The sequence below is a fragment of the Oncorhynchus keta genome, unplaced genomic scaffold, assembly GCF_023373465.1.
Source record: "Oncorhynchus keta strain PuntledgeMale-10-30-2019 unplaced genomic scaffold, Oket_V2 Un_scaffold_3531_pilon_pilon, whole genome shotgun sequence".
NCBI lineage: Eukaryota > Metazoa > Chordata > Actinopteri > Salmoniformes > Salmonidae > Oncorhynchus > Oncorhynchus keta.
Window position 1 is genome coordinate 2,322,875 of NW_026290920.1, and position 19,838 is coordinate 2,342,712.

General features: G+C 44.4%; 1 long non-coding RNA gene across 1 annotated transcript in view; it reads right to left on the reverse strand.

Moving 5' to 3' along the window:
* The window catches only part of LOC118378908 (uncharacterized), a 31,653-nt gene that overhangs the window by 1,362 nt on the left and 10,453 nt on the right, over positions 1 to 19,838 (reverse strand). The window lies entirely within an intron of this gene.

Here is a 19,838-nt window from a genome sequence, read left to right on the forward strand (position 1 = left end):
CAGTCAGCCACAGCCCAGAAACAGCAGCCAGAAACAGTCCCTGTAATGTAATGAGTGTTTTCTCTCTTAAAATGGTGTTCTGTAGACAGGCCCTATCAGAGACAGTAATAATCACCACAGTGGTGTGTGTTGTATGTGTGTGTGTGAGACACTCACAGCTAATAAAATACGTAATTTATTAGGCTTCCAGATGATCCACTAAACTCTTGCAGGTCGTCACACACACACACACACACACACAAAAGCTGTTCAATATTTAAACAAAACAAGCGTGACACGGTGTCTCACACGATCACAGACAACATGGGCCTCAACCACTGGGGTGACTTGTTTTTCCCCTCTCTCTCCCACTCTCTCTTTCGCACTCTTTCTCTCCATTTCTGCCTCTTTAGTGAAATGTGAGACCCCAGCAGCGACATTCCTTTGTGAAGAGCAGGGGAGAGAAATGCTCCCCGTCTCTGTCGACTCCAACCACACAAATAAAGTATGTTTCCAAACTGGTGAGAGAGAAAAAACTATTCTACTCTTCATTCATGATCTCCATTTAGATATTATTCTAGAACACCAGAACAAAGAGTGACATGGCTGTGTGTTGTAGTACTGGGCTAAATTACAATGTACCATCATCCACCGGCACAATGTAATGACAGGGACACAGGATTATGTCAAACAGAGTCACAAAGACAGTATTAGGCTAGCTGACAATGTACTGTCAATGACAACTATTTAAACACAGGGACACAGATTTATGTCAAACGAAGATACACGTGTACAGGATCGGTGCTGTCTGAGCTACTTGACATCTCCTTGGGGACTTAGTAGTTAATCAGAGCAAGATGTTGATTTTCAGTTTTAATGATCAGAATGGGCCGATTCCACACAGACACAGACATGTTTCCTCCCCACGTACATCTGTTTGTGTCACAATCAATCAGCGCTGACACATACACACACACACACACACACCACTCCCACCGGTCGGCCCAGACACACACACCGGGCCTTCCCATAAGGCATGGGGACATAATTACCCAGCCTGCCCATGACATTCCTGTTTAAGGGTCACAGAGAATACCCCCCACCTCCCACGCACACACACTTCATCCATGGCTGGATTAACCACGTCACCAGGAGTGAGTAGTGAGTAGAGAGGGGTAACAGGGTTGGGTAGAGAGGGGCAAGGGGGCATGGTGGGGGAGTGAGAGCGGATGAAATTGGAAAAGCATGTGGGAGATGGAGCTTTGTGTGTGAGACGGATCCAGACACTTCCAGATGCCCGGGCTGGGAGGCAGGCTGAAGCCAGGGTTGAAGGGGGGTTGAGGGGGGCTGACTGAGAGCCACCTTCCCCAGGGTCGTGATTCACCTGGAAGGAGGGCCAAGCACTGCCAGATGTGGAGGAAGCTGCCTGGGACCCACACGCTAACACTGGCCCGATTGTGCGGCAGCATATGCTTCCAGTCAAGGGTGAAAAATGCAGGCACCAGCACATGCCAGAAGTCTTTCAAGCATGGCCCAGCAGTCAGCCCCGAGCTCTAGCACACTGATCCATACACACACATACACAGAGATCCTCCCAGTCATCCAGTCAGTGCAGGCATGTCACCACACAGCAAGTCAAGGCTGGTTAAACTATAAAATAGCTAAGGGACCTGGTCCAGACACCCAACCCTGGCTATAACACACACACACACACACACACACACACACACACACACACACACACACACACACACACACACACACACACACACACACACACACACACACACACACACACACACACACACACACACACACACACACACACACACACACACACACACACACACACACACACACACACACGTTGAGGGAGAGTGAAAAGTAGAAAGACAAAGACAGATAAAGAAATAAAAGAGAGCGAGAGAAAGCGACAGAGCGAGAGAAAGAGTGATAGATCCACAGCTCAGAGGAGTGCAGTTTGAGGCAAAACAAGTCAAGGTGCTGATCCAAACAAACCCAGATGCCCACAGTTCAGATGCTGACTCAGAGATGACTTCATATGAGAAAAACACACATAGTCCCTTCTAACACTACATGTTCTCCCAGGAGACTGGCCCCATTCACATTACCCCGGAGACAGGCTCCATTTACATTACCCAGGAGACTGGCCCCATTTACATTACCCAGGAGACTGGCCCCATTCACATTACCCAGGAGACTGGCCCCATTCACATTACCCAGGAGACTGGCCCCATTCACATTACCCCGGAGACTGGCCCCATTTACATTACCCCGGAGACTGGCCCCATTTACATTACCCCGGAGACAGGCTCCATTCACATTACCCAGGTGACTGGCCCCATTCACATTACCCAGGAGACTGGCCCCATTCACATTACCCCGGAGACAGGCTCCATTCACATTACCCAGGAGACTGGCCCCATTCACATTACCCAGGAGACTGGCCCCATTCACATTACCCAGGAGACTGGCCCCATTCACATTACCCAGGAGACTGGCCCCATTCACATTACAAGAGGTCTCTTCACAGTCCCCAAGTCAAGAACAGACTATGGGAGGTGCACAGTACTACATAGAGCCATGACTTCATGGAACTCTATTCCACATCAAGTAACTGATGCAAGCAGTAAAATTTGATTTAAAAAACATTTATAAAACACCTTATGGAACAGCGGGGACTGTGAAGCAACACAAACATAGACACAGACACATGCATACACACACGATAACATTTGCACTATACACACATAGATTTAGTACTGTAGATATGTGGTAGTGGTGGAGTTGGGGCCTGAGGGCACACAGTGTTGTGAAATCTGTGAGTGTATTGTCATGTTTTAAAAATGGTATAAACTGCCTTAATTCTGCCTTGGCAGCAGCTAAATGGGGATCCATAATAAATACAAATACAAAACATGACCCAGGAGACTGACCCCATTCACATTACCCAGGAGACTGACCCCATTCACATTACCCAGGAGACTAGGCCCATTCACATTACCCAGGAGACTTGTTCCATTAACATTACCCAGGAGACTAGGCCCATTCACATTACCCAGGAGACTAGGCCCCATTCACATTACCCAGGAGACTTGCTCCATTCACATTACCCAGGAGACTTGCTCCATTCACATTACCCAGGAGACTTGCTCCATTCACATTACCCAGGAGACTAGGCCCCATTCACATTACCCAGGAGACTGACCCCATTCACATTACCCAGGAGACTTGCTCCATTCACATTACCCAGGAGACTTGCTCCATTCCCACTTGGAAAAGGAATAACGTTGTAGACAAGGCCATGACATGTTTCAAAATCATACTGAGCACTCCCACTAGCTGAGCACCCATTCACCATTCACTTAAATCAGAAGATGAAGATTATAAGTTTACTTTGTCTACATACTCATCTCATATGTATATACTGTACTCGATACCATCTACTGTATGCTGCTCTGTACCATCACTCATTCATATATCCTTATGTACATATTCTTTATCCCCTTACACTGTGTATAAGACAGTAGTTTTGGAATTGTTAGTTAGATTACTTGTTGGTTATCACTGCATTGTCGGAACTAGAAGCACAAGCATTTCGCTACACTCGCATTAACATCTGCTAACCATGTGTATGTGACAAATACAATTTGATTTGATATGTGTGTGTGTGTGTGTGTGTGTGTGTGTGTGTGTGTGTGTGTGTGTGTGTGTGTGTGTGTGTGTGTGTGTGTGTGTGTGTGAGAGAGAGAGAGAGAGAGAGTGTACAGGGACACACAACTGGCGAGCACACATTGCCTGTCATACTGTAAATCTCATCCAAATCCTCCTAACCTGGACACACACACACAACACACATGGACACACACATGCAGATGGCCACCTCCAGCCCTGTAACAGTCTGAGGCCCTTGCTGAGTGAGGAATGTGTGTGTTCCACAATGACCTCATTGTACCGTGATATGGCTTGTCTGAGCCGAGCTCTCTGTGGCAGAGTCACACCTGTTCCACCTATGCCAAAGAGCTGACAAAGCCAGAGCTACATCAATCAGCATTTAAACACAGGAACACACATACAGACACACACACATACAGAGGCACAAAACCACATGCACACACACGCATAGACACAGAGACAGACAGAGACACACAGACACGCAGGACGGACACATAGGCACGGACAAGCACTCACACACTGCTGGTGTGGCTGTCTGTCTGTAGCCCCAGCCCTCCTGACAGGGTGGCTCCATGACTGCAGGCAGGTACGTTGTTAACCCTTTGTGAGCACAGAGATGAAGACCGTCATTCCACTGCTCCTTTCTTCAGAGTTGTGTCCTCTCTCAGTGTTTCAATCTACCCCAATGTTTCTCGACATCACTCCTAGGGACCTAGGCATCATTAATGACAGATTTTTACTGATAACTGATAAGGCATGTAATATGTACAGTTGAAGTCGGAAGTGTACATAAACCAGTTTAAATGACTCCAACCTAAGTGTTTCAACCACTCATCAAATCTCTTGTTAACAAACTATCGTTTTGGAAAGTCGGTTAGGACATCTACTTTGTGCATGACACAAGACATTTTTCCAACAAATGTTTACAGACAAGTTTATTTCACTGTATCTCAATTCCAGTGGGTCAGAAGTTTACATACACTAAGTTGACTGTACATTTAAACAGCTTGGAAAATTCCAGAAAATTATGTCATGGCTTTAGAAGCTTCTGATAGGCTAATTGACATAATTTCAGTCAATTGGATATGGACCTGTGGATGTATTTCAAGGCCTACCTTCAAACTCCGTGCGTCTTTGCTTGACATCATGGGAAAATCAAAAGAAATCAGCCAAGACCTCACAAGTCTGGTTTTCATCCTTGGGAGCAATTTCAAAACACCTGAAGGTATCACGTTCATCTGTACAAACAATAGTACGCAAGTATAAACACCATGGGACCACGCAGCTGTCATACCGCTCAGGAATGAAACGCGTTCTGTCTCCTAGAGATGAACGTACTTTGATGCGATCAATCCCAGAACAGATGCCAATCAATCCCAGAACAGCAGCAAAGGACCTTGTGAAGATGCTGGAGGAATCAGGTACAAAAGTATCTATATCCACAGTTAAACGAGTCCTATATCACCAAAACCCGAAAGGCCGCTCAGCAAGAAAGATACCTCTCCTCCAAAACCGCCATAAAAAAGCCAGACTATGGCTTGCACCTGCACATGGGGACAAAGATTGTACTTTTTGGAGAAATGAAACAATGAAACACAATGAAACAAAAATAGAACTGTTTGGCCATAATGACCATCGTTATGTCTGGAGGATAGAGGGGAGGCTTGCAAGCCGAAGAACACCATCCCAACCGTGAAGCACAGGGGTGGCAGCATCATGTTGTGGGGGTGCTTTGCTGCAGGGGGGACTGGTCCACTTCACAAAATAGATGGCTTCACGAGGATGGAAAATTACGTGGATATATTGAAGCAACATCTCAAGACATCAGTCAGGAAGTTAAAGCTTGGTCGCAAATGGGTCTTCTAAATGGACAATGACCCCAAGCATACTTCCAAAGTTGTGGCAAAATGGCTTAAGGACAACAAAGTCAAGGTATTGGCGTGGCCATCACAAAGCCCTGACCTCAATCCTATAGAATATTTGTGGGCAGAACTGAAAAAGTGTGTGCGAGCAAGGAGGCCTACAAACTGGACTCAAACCTGACCCAAAATTCACCCAACTTATTGTGGAAAGCTTGTGGTAGGCTACCTGAAACGTTTGACTCAAGTTTAAATAGTTTAAGTCAATGCTACCAAATACTAATCGAGTTTATGTAATCTTCTGACCCACTGGGAATGCGATAAAAGAAACAAAAGCTGAAATAAATCATTCTCTACTATTATTCTGACATTTCACATTCTTAAAAAAGTTGTGATCCTAACTGACATAAGACAGGGAATTTTACTCTTGATTAAATGTCAGGAATTGTGAAAAACTGAGTTTAAATGTATTTGGCTAAGGTGTATGTAAACTTTAGACTTCAACTGTAAATATGCATGAAGTAGTAAATAAGCCATATTGGGTGAACAAATCAAAGTGTCACGTGCGCCGAATACAACAGTGAAATGCTTACTTACAGGCTCTAACCAATAGTGCAAAAAAGGTACTAGGTGAAAAATAGGTAAATAAAGAAATATAACAGGAAAAAGACACACAGTAACGAGGCTATAAAAGTAGCGAGGCTACATACAGGCACCGGTTAGTCAGGCTGATTGAGGTAGAATGTACATGTAGATATGGTTAAAGTGACTATGAACTTATGATGAACAGAGAGTAGCAGTACCGTAAAAGAGGGGTTGAGGGGGGCACACAATGCAAATAGTCCAGGTAGCCATTTGATCACCTGTTCAGGAATCTTATGGCTTGGAGGTAAATACTGTTGAGAAGCCTTTTTGTCCAAGACTTGGCACTCCAGTACCGCTTGCCATGCGGTAGTAGAAAGAACAGTCCATGACTGGTGTGGCTGGGGTCTTTGACCATTTTTAGGGCCTTCCTCTGACACCGCCTGGTGTAGAGGTCCCGGATGACAGGCAGCTTAGCCCCAGTGATGTACTGGGCTGTACGCACTACCCTCTGTAGTGCCTTGCAGTCAGAGGCCGAGCAATTGCCGTACCAGGCAGTGATGCTCTCGATGTTGCAGCTGTAGAAGCTTTTGAGGATCTCAGGACTCATGCCAAATATTTTTTGTTTCCTGCGGGGAAATAGGTTTTGTCGTGCCCTCTTCATGCCTGTCTTGGTGTGTTTGGACCATTCTAGTTTGTTGTTGATGTGGACACCAAGAAACTTGGAGCTCTCAACCTGCTCCACTGCAGCCCCGACGATGAGAATGGGGGCGTGCTCGGTCCTCCTTTTCCTGTAGTCTACAATCATCTCCTTAGTCTGGTTACGTTGAGGGATAGTTTGTTATTCTGGCACCACCCGGCCAGGTCTCTGACATCCTCCCTTTGGCTGTCTCGTTGTTGTCGGTGATCAGGCCTACCAGGGTTGTGTCGTCTGCAAACTTAATGGTGTTGGAGTTGTGTCTGGCCATGCAGTCGTGGGTGAACAGGGAGTACAGGAGGGGATTAATGGTGTTGATGTGAGCCATTACCAGCCTTTCAAAGCACTTCATGGCTACGGATGAGAGTGCTACAGGTCTGTAGTCATTTAGGCAGGTTGCCTACACGTTCTTGGGCACAGGGACTATGGTGGTCTGCTTGAAACATGTTGATATAACAGACTCAAATCAGGGACATGTTGAAAATGTCAGTGAAGACACATGGTTAGCACATGCCCGGAGCACACGTCCTGGTAATCTGTCTGGCCCCGCAGCCTTGTGAATGATTCTCGTTGTCCAAGATGGCGTAGCAGTCGAACGTCTTGTCGTGTCCCTTGTATATATCGTTTTTTATATTTTTTAAACATATTTTTCTTTGCATATCTTTTAAAACATTTTGTTAAACCTCAACTTCTAAATACTCTCCTGCAACCCGCCTCACCCAATGTAACTATTTTCTTCTAAAGTACTTATATCTACTTTGGATCCGAAACCCCCTCAACTGAAGCTAGCCAGCTAACTACCAGCGAGCTACCAGCTATCAGTCAGCAGACCATTGCTAGCGGTCTTCAGCTAACCGGTCATCAGCTAACCTTTAGCTCGGAAAGCTCTCGCCAGTTCGAACAACGCGACTCTAACCAGAGCATAACGGACCTATTATTTTTTATCCCCGGATTCCCACCGGATTCCCACCGCAAACCGAACATTTTCAGCTGGATTCTTCACAACTAGCTATCTAGCTAACCGCAACCCCGGATGATTACTCCTGGCTAGCGTTAGCTACTTAGCTTGAAGCTAGCCCGGCCAGAGCTCCTGTGCTACAACCTAAGCATACTCCTGGGCTACAATATCCGGACCCTCGACCGGTCTATCGATGTCACCGCATGAAGAGGAATAAACAGACTCACCCCATCGCTAGCTAGTTTAGCCCCGGTCCGCTAACTTCTAACTTGTTTAGCCCTGGCCTACTAACTGTTAGCTTGTTAGCACAGGCCTGCTAACCGTCTGAATCGCCACGTCCCAAACACTCACTGGACCCATATTTACTTTCCCTTTTCGATTTTTAATTTGTTTATATCTTCCGGTAACCTGCCTCACCCAATGTGATACGGAATCGCCATTATTTTTAAAACACACTCAAGAACCTCCAGAAGCTAACCAGCTAACTAGCTACAAGCTATTTAGTCATTGTTAGCCACTGCTAACTGTTTTTTTAACCTGGATAACACTCGCCAGTCCAGCTTCCCTGCCCCATCCACTGCTGCCCCCCTGGACACTGATCACTTGGCTACATAGCTGATGCGTGCTAGACTGTCCATTAATCACGGTACTCCATTCTGTTTGTTTATGTTTTATCTGTCGACCCCAGCCGCACTCAGGCTCTGTGTATAGTTAATCCGACCCCCCCCCCTGCCTTGCCTACGCCATTTTACCTGCTGTTGTTGTGCTAGCTGATTAGCTGTTGTTGTCTCACCTACTGTTTTAGCTACTGTTTTAGCTAGCTCTCCTCCCAATTCAACACCTTTGATAACTGTATGTCTCTCTCCAATGTCAATATACCTTGTATACTGTTGTTCAGGTTAGTTATCATTGTTTTAGTTTACAATGGAGCCCCTAGATCCACTCTTCATACCCCTGATACCTCCTTTGTCCCACCTCCCACACATGCGTTGACCTCACCCATTACAACCAGCATGTCCAGAGATACCTCTCTCATCATCACCCAGTGCCTGGGCTTACCTCTGCTGTACCCGCACCCCACCATATCCCTGTCTGCGCATTATGGCCTGAATATATTCTACCATGCCCAGAAATCTGCTCCTTTCATTCTCTGTCCCCAACGCTCTAGGCGACCAGTTTTGATAGCCTTTAGCCGCACCCTCATACTACTCCTCCTCTGTTCCGCGGGTCATGTGGAGGTAAACCCAGGCCCTGCATGTCCTCAGGCACCCTCATTTGTTGACTTCTGTGATCGAAAAAGCCTTGGTTTCATGCATGTCAACATCAGAAGCCTCCTCCCTAAGTTTGTTTTACTCACTGCTTTAGCACACTCTGCTAACCCTGATGTCCTTGCCGTGTCTGAATCCTGGCTCAGGAAGGCCACCAAAAATTCAGAGATTTCCATACCCAACTATAACATCTTCCGTCAAGATAGAACTGCCAAAGGGGGAGGAGTTGCAGTCTACTGCAGAGATAGCCTGCAAAGTAATGTCATACTTTCCAGGTCCATACCCAAACAGTTCGAACTACTAATCTTGAAAATTACTCTCTCCAGAAATACTGTTGCCGCCTGCTACCGACCCCCCTTCAGCACCCAGCTGGGCCCTGGACACCATTTTTGAATTGATTTCCCCCCATCTAGCTTCAGAGTTTGTTCTGTTAGGTGACCTAAACTGGGATATGCTTAACACCCCGGCAGTCCTACAATCTAAGCTAGATGCCCTCAGTCTCACACAAATCATCAAGGAACCCAACAGGTACAACGTACAAATCAGCTGGGCTTGACAATCTGGACCCTCTCTATTTCTGAAACTATCCGCCGCCATTGTCGCAACCCCTATTACCAGCCTGTTCAACCTCTCTTTCATATCGTCTGAGATCCCCAAGGACTGGAAAGCTGCCGCAGTCATCCCCCTCTTCAAAGGGGGAGACACCCTGGACCCAAACTGTTACAGACCTATATCCATCCTGCCCTGTCTATCTAAGGTCTTCGAAAGCCAAGTCAACAAACAGGTCACTGACCATCTCGAATCCCACCGTACCTTCTCCGCTGTGCAATCTGGTTTCCGAGCCGGTCACGGGTGCACCTCAGCCACGCTCAAGGTACTAAACGATATCATAACCGCCATCGATAAAAGACAGTACTGTGCAGCCGTCTTCATCGACCTTGCCAAGGCTTTCGACTCGGTCAATCACCATATTCTTATCGGCAGACTCAGTAGCCTCGGTTTTTCAGATGACTGCCTTGCCTGGTTCACCAACTACTTTGCAGACAGAGTTCAGTGTGTCAAAATCGGAGGGCATGCTGTCCGGTCCTCTGGAAGTCTCTATGGGGGTGCCACAGGGTTCAATCCTCGGGCCGACTCTTTTTTCTGTATATATCAATGATGTTGCTCTTGCTGCGGGCGATTCCCTGATCCACCTCTACGCAGACGACACCATTCTATATACTTCCGGCCCGTCCTTGGACACTGTGCTATCTAACCTCCAAACAAGCTTCAATGCCATACAACACTCCCTCCGTGGCCTCCAACTGCTCTTAAACGCTAGTAAAACCAAATGCATGCTTTTCAACCGTTCGCTGCCTGCACCCGCACGCCTGACCAGCATCACCACCCTGGATGGTTCCAACCTTGAATATGTGGACATCTATAAGTACCTAGGTGTCTGGCTAGACTGTAAACTCTCCTTCCAGACTCATATCAAACATCTCAAATCGAAAATCAAATCAAGAGTCGGCTTTCTATTCCGCAACAAAGCCTCCTTCACTCACGCCGCCAAAGTTACCCTAGTAAAACTGACTATCCTACCGATCCTCAACTTCGGCGATGTCATCTACAAAATTGCTTCCAACACTCTACTCAGCAAACTGGATGCAGTTTATCACTGTGCCATCCGTTTTGTCACTAAAGCACCTTATACCACCCACCACTGCGACTTGTATGCTCTAGTCGGCTGGCCCTCGCTAGATATTCGTCGCCAGACCCACTGGCTCCAGGTCATCTACAAGTCCATGCTAGGTAAAGCTCCGCCTTATCTCAGTTCACTGGTCACGATGGCAACACCCATCCGTAGCACGCGCTCCAGCAGGTGTATCTCACTGATCATCCCTAAAGCCAACGCCTCATTTGTCCGCCTTTCGTTCCAGTACTCTGCTGCCTGTGACTGGAACGAATTGCAAAAATCGCTGAAGTTGGAGACTTTTATCTCCCTCACCAACTTCAAACATCTGCTATCTGAGCAGCTAACCGATCGCTGCAGCTGTACATAGTCTATCGGCAAATAGCCCACCCATTTTGACCTACCTCATCCCCATACTGTTTTTATTTATTTACTTTTCTGCTCTTTTGCACACCAATATCTACCTGTACATGACCATCTGATCATTTATCACTCCAGTGTTAATCTGCAAAATTGTAATTATTCGCCAACCTCATGCCTTTTGCACACAATGTATATAGACTCCACTTTTTTTTCTTCTTATTGTGTTATTGACTTGTTAATTTGTCTGCTCACACTGCTATGCAATCTTGGCCAGGTCGCAGTTGCAAATTAGAACTTGTTCTCAACTAGCCTACCTGGTTAAATAAAAGTGATTTTTTTTTTTTTAAATGTTGACCTATTTAAAGGTCTTACTCACGTCGGCTACGGAAAGCGTGATCACACAGTCGTCTGGAACAGCTGATGCTCTCATGCATGCCTCAGTGTTGCTTGCCTCGAAGCGAGCATAGAAGTGATTTAGCTCATCTGGTAGGCTCATGTCACTGGGCAGCTCGCGGCTGTGCTTCCCTTTGTAGTCTGTTACAGTGAAAAATCTAAATCTTTCTCCATTTGTGTACGCCCCTATAGATTCAATACATGATGTATTCAGGTATGTTGTGGAAGGTACATGTAAATGCTGTTTCCACACCTTTTTACTCTGCATATAGCTTTTTTTGCCATATTAGCATAGTTAGAATTAGAAAGCCTTCTTGACCACGTAACTACATTCCTGGATGTATCATACTGGACCTAGTACATCCTTTCTAGTGCTCTGTTTAAGTCATGCGGAATCGGTCCATTCTAGAACAGGGTAAAAAAAAAACATGCATAGCATTGTATGTCTATAAGTACAAGTAGCTGTTCAGTTCTGGGACAGGGAAGGGCAACTCCAGTCCTCAGGGTCCTGATTGGTGATACACTTTTGTCCCAGGCCTAGCTAACACACACCTGACACCACTTATCAAAGTTTCCAGTTTAGAATAAAATAAGTTTAATCAAGCGTATTAGTTAGGGCTGGGGGAAATGTATGACACCAATCAGGCCCCCTAGGAAGCAGAATCACGTTATTGGAAACAAAGGCTGTTCTGATGGCAGGCCTGGTTGTGGCTAGATATGTTTGAGTTGTGTCAGAGACAATTGTAGCATTGAGTTTAACCCTAACCCTTTTCCTAACCTTAACCTAATTTTCCCAACCTGCTACGCTAATTCTCCTAACCTGCTACGCTAATTCTCCTAACCTGCTACGCTAATTCTCCTAACCTGCCACATTAATTCTCCTAACCTGCTACGCTAATTCTCCTAACCTGCGACACTAATTCTCCTAACCTACGCTAATTCTTTATGCCTATTCAGGAGCAGAACGACAGATTTGTACCTTGTGAGCTCGGGGATTTGAACTTGCAACCTTCCGGTTACTAGTCCAACGCTCTAACCACTAGGCTACCCTGCCGCCCCATTCTCCTAATCTGTTACAAAAAGTCCCTTCAGCTGTACATCTAGTCAGGACTGGCAGGTCTGCCCGCAGAACAGCGTGTGTTTCCAATAAAGCGATTCACCCCCAAGGACTCGAGTTGCCAATCCTGTTCTAGGATGTTTTGCTGAAGTCCATTTCAGTGGGCGTGTCCTAAAGTCATTAGGTGGCACCCTATTCCCTATATAGTGCACTACTTTTGACCAGAGCCCTATGGGGAATAGTGTGCCACTTGGGATGCAAACATTGTCATACGATCCATTATCCATCAGTCCAGTCCCTAGGCCGGAAGAGTGAAGAGTGCACTGATGAAGGCGCCGATGGTTGTGTGTGATTGTGGCTAAAGTGATGTTTGGGAGTGCAGTGAGGAAATGGCCGTCTGTTTGTCACATTAACAGGGTCATCCCACTGAGACTTAATCAATAACTCCATACACTGTCTGGGGCCCTATAAAATCTGTGATGCGGAGAACGCGGAACGAATCATGGAATCCAGACATTAAGACATAATTTCAACAATATTCAAAAATGTATTGAACTTAGTAGGAAATCGACTAAATGTATTGAACTTATAAGAACATGTATTAATATGCCCAAGATGATCATAAAACATGAACAAAATTCAATGATTCGTATTTTCCTTTAACTTTCTGACGAGGCAATGCAGGAATGTCCGTCTGTGTGTGTGTTTGTCTACCACTTGTAGCCGTTAGTGATGACGCTAACAATGATAACCTTCTTCTGGTAGATGGAAAGGCTTTGCCAAAAACCTTCTCAATTAAATGTTAACTACAGTATGTCAACCTGGTATCATAATATCATGATTATTTACATCAATCCAGTGGCGATTTGTTTAGCCAACTCTGCAATGACATGTGTGCTACAAAAATAACCAAATTAGTCTATTGTCGGTGCACAGCTGAATTAAAGGGCATCTTCTATTTTTCCCAGACCTCAAAAGTGGTCTCCTGATGCGGTTTAAGCATTGTTGTGGACTTAAAACATCCAATATTGTTGTTATTCAATTAAAAACGTGCAATTTTGAGAGCAAAAATCTTATTTTCTTTTAAACTGAAACTTTGAAAAACTAAAACTGAGAAAATTGAATTTTGAAAAAAAAACAGAATTAGGCAAAAAATAAAATGTCAATGGGCTCTACTAATAGCTACAGGTAAAGGCCAAAATAATGGAAAGTATAATGAAAGGAGGTGCTTCCACACAGGTGTGTTTTCAGCGTTAATTAGGAAATTAACATCCCATCATGCTCAGGTTAATGAATAAAAATGCTGAGCAGGCCATTATTTTGGCTACCAGGGCTATGCCCCCATAGGATGACAATGCCTCCATCCACAGAGCACAAGTGGTCACTGAATGGTTTGGTGAGCATGAAAACGATGTAAACCATATTGCATGGCCGTCTCAGTCACCAGATCTCAACCCAATTGAACACTTATAGGAGAATCTGGAGCGGCGCCTGAGAGTGTGTTTTCCACCACCATCAACAAAACATCAAGTGATGGAATATCTCGTGGAAGAATGGTGTCACATACCTCCAACAGAGTTCCAGACACTTGTAGAATCTATGACTAGGTGCACTGAAACTGCCTCTGCATCTCATCTCTGGGGTTTTAGGCTGGGTTTCTGTATAAGCACTTTGTGACAACTGCTGTTCTAAAAAGGGCTCTATAAATAAATGTGATTGACCGTTCTGGATCATGGTGGCACAACACCCCATTAAGACACTTTATGTTGATGTTTCTTTTATTTTGGCAGTTACCTGTATTAGGCTATTATCTGGAGGCCAGTAGTGTACTGTTTTCATCCGTGTTTCAAATCACTGTGGAAAGAGACACCAAAGCAACAATGAAGAAACATTTAAATCTGCGAAAGCAATTCGAAAATGTGCCATGTCATAGGACACATTTAAGCAGTCGGATATTTCAGGCTTTTATTCTCTGACAAATATACACTACCATCACTAAACACTGACAAATGAGAAGTGTTTAAACAGTAAAGAATTGGTTTGATACAGACACATTGACACAAGTGTGTGTATGGTACCACAGCATCTTGGCTATGAGGCACAGAGCCAGGGGCTGGATGGAGGATTGTGTCTGGGCTGAAAGGGATCCAGAGAAAGGGGTAGATAGGCTCACACCGACCCCCTCACTACTGGAACACACCACTAACACACTGCCAAGTTCTCAGGATCCCACACACGCTCAAGCACGCATGCACAAACACGCACACACACAAACACATGGATGCACACACAAGGCTCTGCTGACTCAGAGAGCACACCAGATACCATTCCATTTTCTTCCGTGATATTCCTTTTTTTCCAGAGGGAACGAGAAAGAGAGAGAGAAACTAAAACAGACAGAGAACACACTACTAACTGCCAAGTGAAGAGTATTTTTTTGTGTCAGATCTGTCTTGTCCTTCTGCCTATGGTTCAAGGAACATAGGTCTCTCTGTTGCTCCACTATGAAGAAGAATACTGAATTAATCCATACGAGACTGCTGTATCCAACTCCTCCGATACACACACGCGCACAAAGTTGGAGAGGCTGGAGCAGAGGGCAGCCACCCTGCAGCGCCCAACTATGTACAGCTAGCAGATTTTACTTTTAGATTTTGCCTAATATAATGCAGGTTCTGATTCCGGGCTCCTGGTGTCCAGCTTCAGAGCATATCTAGCTATGGGAAACACTGGTTTGAGAATGACTGGAGAGTGGTTAAAAGGAATCCATCAAGCATGCCATCACCCCCACCCAACTGTCCTAGTGATGGGATCCAGACTGGTTCCAGACCCCCTATCCCAGGTCCACCACCCCTTCTCCCCACCAGTCCATCCCCACACATCATCAATACCCCTCAAACCCTCTGTCACCCCACGCACACACACGGGCCCCCCCCCCCTCACACACACACACACACACACACACACACACACACACACACACACACACACACACACACACACACCCCCCAACCCCCTCTAGAAGTGCTCACATGAAAGGGGACCAGCTTAACGTGTCATTGATCAGGCCAGCCAGGGGTCTGCAGCGCAGCACAGGGGGCTTTCTAGAGCTATCGGTCACTCTAGGGGAATCCCATCCCAGAGAATGCACATCACACACACACATGCAAAGGCATACATCACAGCCTTATTTTTACTGTACTACATGTGCAGTTATCCGTCTCTAATAAAAGTATATGGATTACATTTATATAGTATTTTTCTTCTGGTTGGATCTATATAGTTGTTTTATAGAGCTTTGGTCAGACACACACACACAGACACACACAGGCACAAGCGCTCACACAATCACACACACACGTCCAAGTGTAGTAGGTACAGCGATATAGGCCAGTGGTTCCCAAACTGAGGGGTGAATTCGACAAGCCCCTGCCCCCAACTCCGTCCGGCTTTCAACTTGCTCTTGAAAGTTGTAATAGTAGAATGCACAAGGTGCAGATTCAAAATTGGGTTGTGCATCATCAGTTTTCCTCTTGTCATGTCAGTCATTATATACCTTAGAGAGATATGTATAACTTGTCAGAAATGCTCAGATCAACTAGCATAGCTTTTTTCTAGGTTTTTTAGATTTTGTAGTAATATTAGAGTCACTCAAATATCATATAAATACACATTAGACGTGGAAAAATGTATAGAATTGCAAGAAAATATGCTTTAAAAACAGCAAAACGTCCTTTGCATCCTTTGGCAAAATGTGTAGAATTGCAGCAAATAAGCTTTAAACCTGCAAAATGTTGTCTCTGTCAACAAGAGGGGGGGGTGAAAACTTTTGGGTATATAGGCCCCCAAACTACATACACCCTGATATATAGGCCCTACATACACGCTCTACTTCTATTGCAACACATCTGGTAGTTAATTTACCTAAACAGTGTATAGCAGGGTAAAACACCCTCCAACGCAGACAATACGCTTACCTACACCTCAATGTCTAGACTTTGTCACAGTGGCGATGAAGATAATTGGCGTAATTAGATGCTTGCATCACAGACAATGATGTATGTAAACAAGCTATTAAGAGGTGATTATGCCTTGAGCAATGCCTTTTAGCACATGGTTTAAGCACTGTGTCCACGAGTGCACATGGACACACACGATCACACTCACAATCACATGCACACACACATGTAAACAATTGTAAATAGACACACACGGACACACACAGGCACACACACACATAGTGGGTTAGGACTGGGCGATATGGCCTAAAGATCATATCATAATTTTTTTCAAACTTATTAACGATATATTGTATATAAAAAATGATATGTTCTCTAAATAAGCTTGTTTTTTTGTTGCAATAATCACTGATCTGGCTTCCAAGTCTGTCTATGGAAATTATTGTTTGTTAAACATTTAACCAGAACCATGCATAATGCACATCCACTAATCCAATCAAATGTATGTCACATACACATATTTAGCAGATGTTATTGCGGGTGTAGCAAAATGCTTGTAATAATGACTTCCGGAAGCAGGCATTATAGCAAATTAACACACATAAACAATCTCTCAGGTACAAGCCTACGTGCTAGTGAGTAACCAGCTGATCTTTATATTTGAAGTTCAGCCAACTTGGATCTACAGTATTTGGTAGCTAACAAGGTAGAACAGTTGAATTGTTATGAACACACCCTTCTGTCCTCTCCAACTGTTTGAACAGCCTGTCAACGTTTCAGGTGTTGAAATCAAGTGGCCTACCTTACAGTGTTGTGTTCAACACCACCTAAAGCAAGACCGATTCAAGACCAAGACTGGAGGAGGGAGACCGAGTCAAGACTAAGACAGGGAGGGGGGCGAGGGTTCTGAGACAGAGTCAAGAACGAAACCAGAAAAATGTCAGATTCAAGAACATGATTGAAATTGTGTCCATGGCTTAAAACTATATATTTTTGTATACCAGCCACTGTGGCATGTAGACTTAAAAAAAAAAATCAAACAGCCACAGTCAGTTTTAACCAGCCAAAATATTTTTGTTGCCATAATTACACTAAAAATCCCCCAAAAAGGATGAACATGCTTAGTAATGTTTCTAAAACAAGAAATGTATTACCAGTAAGAAGTAGCGTGGTACATTTATGCAAAAAAAAGACATACGTTTTGTCATACCCGTTGTATACGGTCTGATATTACACGGCTGTCAGCCAATCAGCATTCAGGACTCGAACAACCCAGTTCATAATGCGCAATTTAATCTAATATTCTGTGAGTGTTTTAACCAAAATATCTGACAAAAATGTTCAGCTGCCTCTTTAAGGTTACCTTGGGGCCATTCGAGTCAATGTGAGCCTGTGAGAATCTCACTAGTAAAGGCCAACGATGTCTCTTTGCTAGAAATGGATGCAAACTCAAATATTGAAAAGCAACCTAGCTTGTGAACAAACCAATGTAAATAGCCAAGAAACACGAGGACAAAGTCTCACTAGACTTTAGAGTGAAATCATCTCCCACCTGTAGCACACGCTCCAGCAGGTATATCTCTCTAGTCACCCCCAAAACCAATTCTTTCTTTGGCCGTCTCTTCTTCCAGTTCTCTGCTGCCAATGACTGGAACGAACTACAAAAATCTCTGAAACTGGAAACACTTATCTCCCTCACTAGCTTTAAGCACCAACTGTCAGAGCAGCTCACAGATTACTGCACCTGTACATAGCCCACCTATAATTTAGCCCAAACAACTACCTCTTTCCCTACTGTATTTAATTTATTTATTTATTTTGCTCCTTTGCACCCCATTATTTTTATTTCTACTTTGCACATTCTTCCATTGCAAAACTACCATTCCAGTGTTTTACTTGCTATATTGTATTTACTTTGCCACCATGGCCTTTTTTGCCTTTACCTCCCTTCTCACCTCATTTGCTCACATTGTATATAGACTTGTTTACACTGTATTATTGACTGTATGTTTGTTTTACTCCATGTGTAACTCTGTGTCGTTGTATCTGTCGAACTGCTTTGCTTTATGTTGGCCAGGTCGCAATTGTAAATGACAACTTGTTCTCAACTTGTCTACCTGGTTAAATAAAGGTGAAATAAAAAATAAATAAAATTTAAAAAAATAGTCCAACTTTTATGCCTGCTTCTAAAAATAGATCTTTCAGGATTTCACCCAGTGCGCACAGGCCCCAGACAGGCAGTGTGCTAGGCAAGGTGGGATAGCTATAACGTCAGGATTCGTATTTCTTTGTGTATTACCAGATATGAAACAAAAATGCTGAAATACTTTGAAAACAGCTACTGCAGCATTTATTTAGCTATAAATCACAACTTGCACATAAAAAAGTAATGTACCCACACTTGACTTTTTACTATTTCTATTAAATGCTCACACTGCCTACAAGTGTGACCAACCGCCAACGTTTCTGGTGAATTAGACAGTCTTACCAGTCAAAACCAAAATCCATCCGAATTTGCCGGTGGTGGTGTTCATTTTAGGCCCTGATTGTGTCAAATTACCACCATGATAAGAGTTCAAAATGTCCAATATGTCGGTGTTCATACAGTATTTCAGAAGAACATATGGATTCTTTGGACCAGAGGTTCATAAACATTTTCAGTCTGGGACCCAAATTAGAAATTCAGTGTTTTCCTGGGACCCAAGCTCATGAAAACATGCCACCTCTTGGGGGTCGTAAGCTAGTTTGGTTGGGGGGCTCCCCCACTTCATGGGCAAAACTATTTAGTGGCCTCAGTCTTCACAGCGGAGAGAACAATGTACATTTTAAAGTTCATTTCCTGCAATTCTACACATTTTACCATGACAATATGATATCGGAGTGAGAGTGACTAACAAAATCAATGTGGGGACCCTGCAGGTCAGGGCCCCTGGGCACGAACTCTGCTTGCATGGTCGGTATTTGTGATGATTACTACAAGTTTAGATAGCTGGCTGGACTAACTTACCAATCTAAAAATGTTTAGCTGGCATAGCTAATTGAGTGACTGTCAGTGATGGACAGAACAAAACCAAAACTGCTGATGGACAACCAAATTTCCAAATTGTACGTATTTTTTAATTCTTCATGAAATTTGTGGTCCTTTGTAGCTCAGTTGGTAGAGCATGGCGTAATACCAGGGTAGTGGGTTTGATTCCTGGGACCACCCATACGTAAAATGTATACTTGCATAACTGTAAGTCGCTTTCGATAAAAGCATCTGCTAAATGGTATATATTATATATTCTAACTCTCAACAGTAAGTTGAGACCCAACTGAGTACCCCCCCAAAAAAATGTTTACTTGTCCACAAACC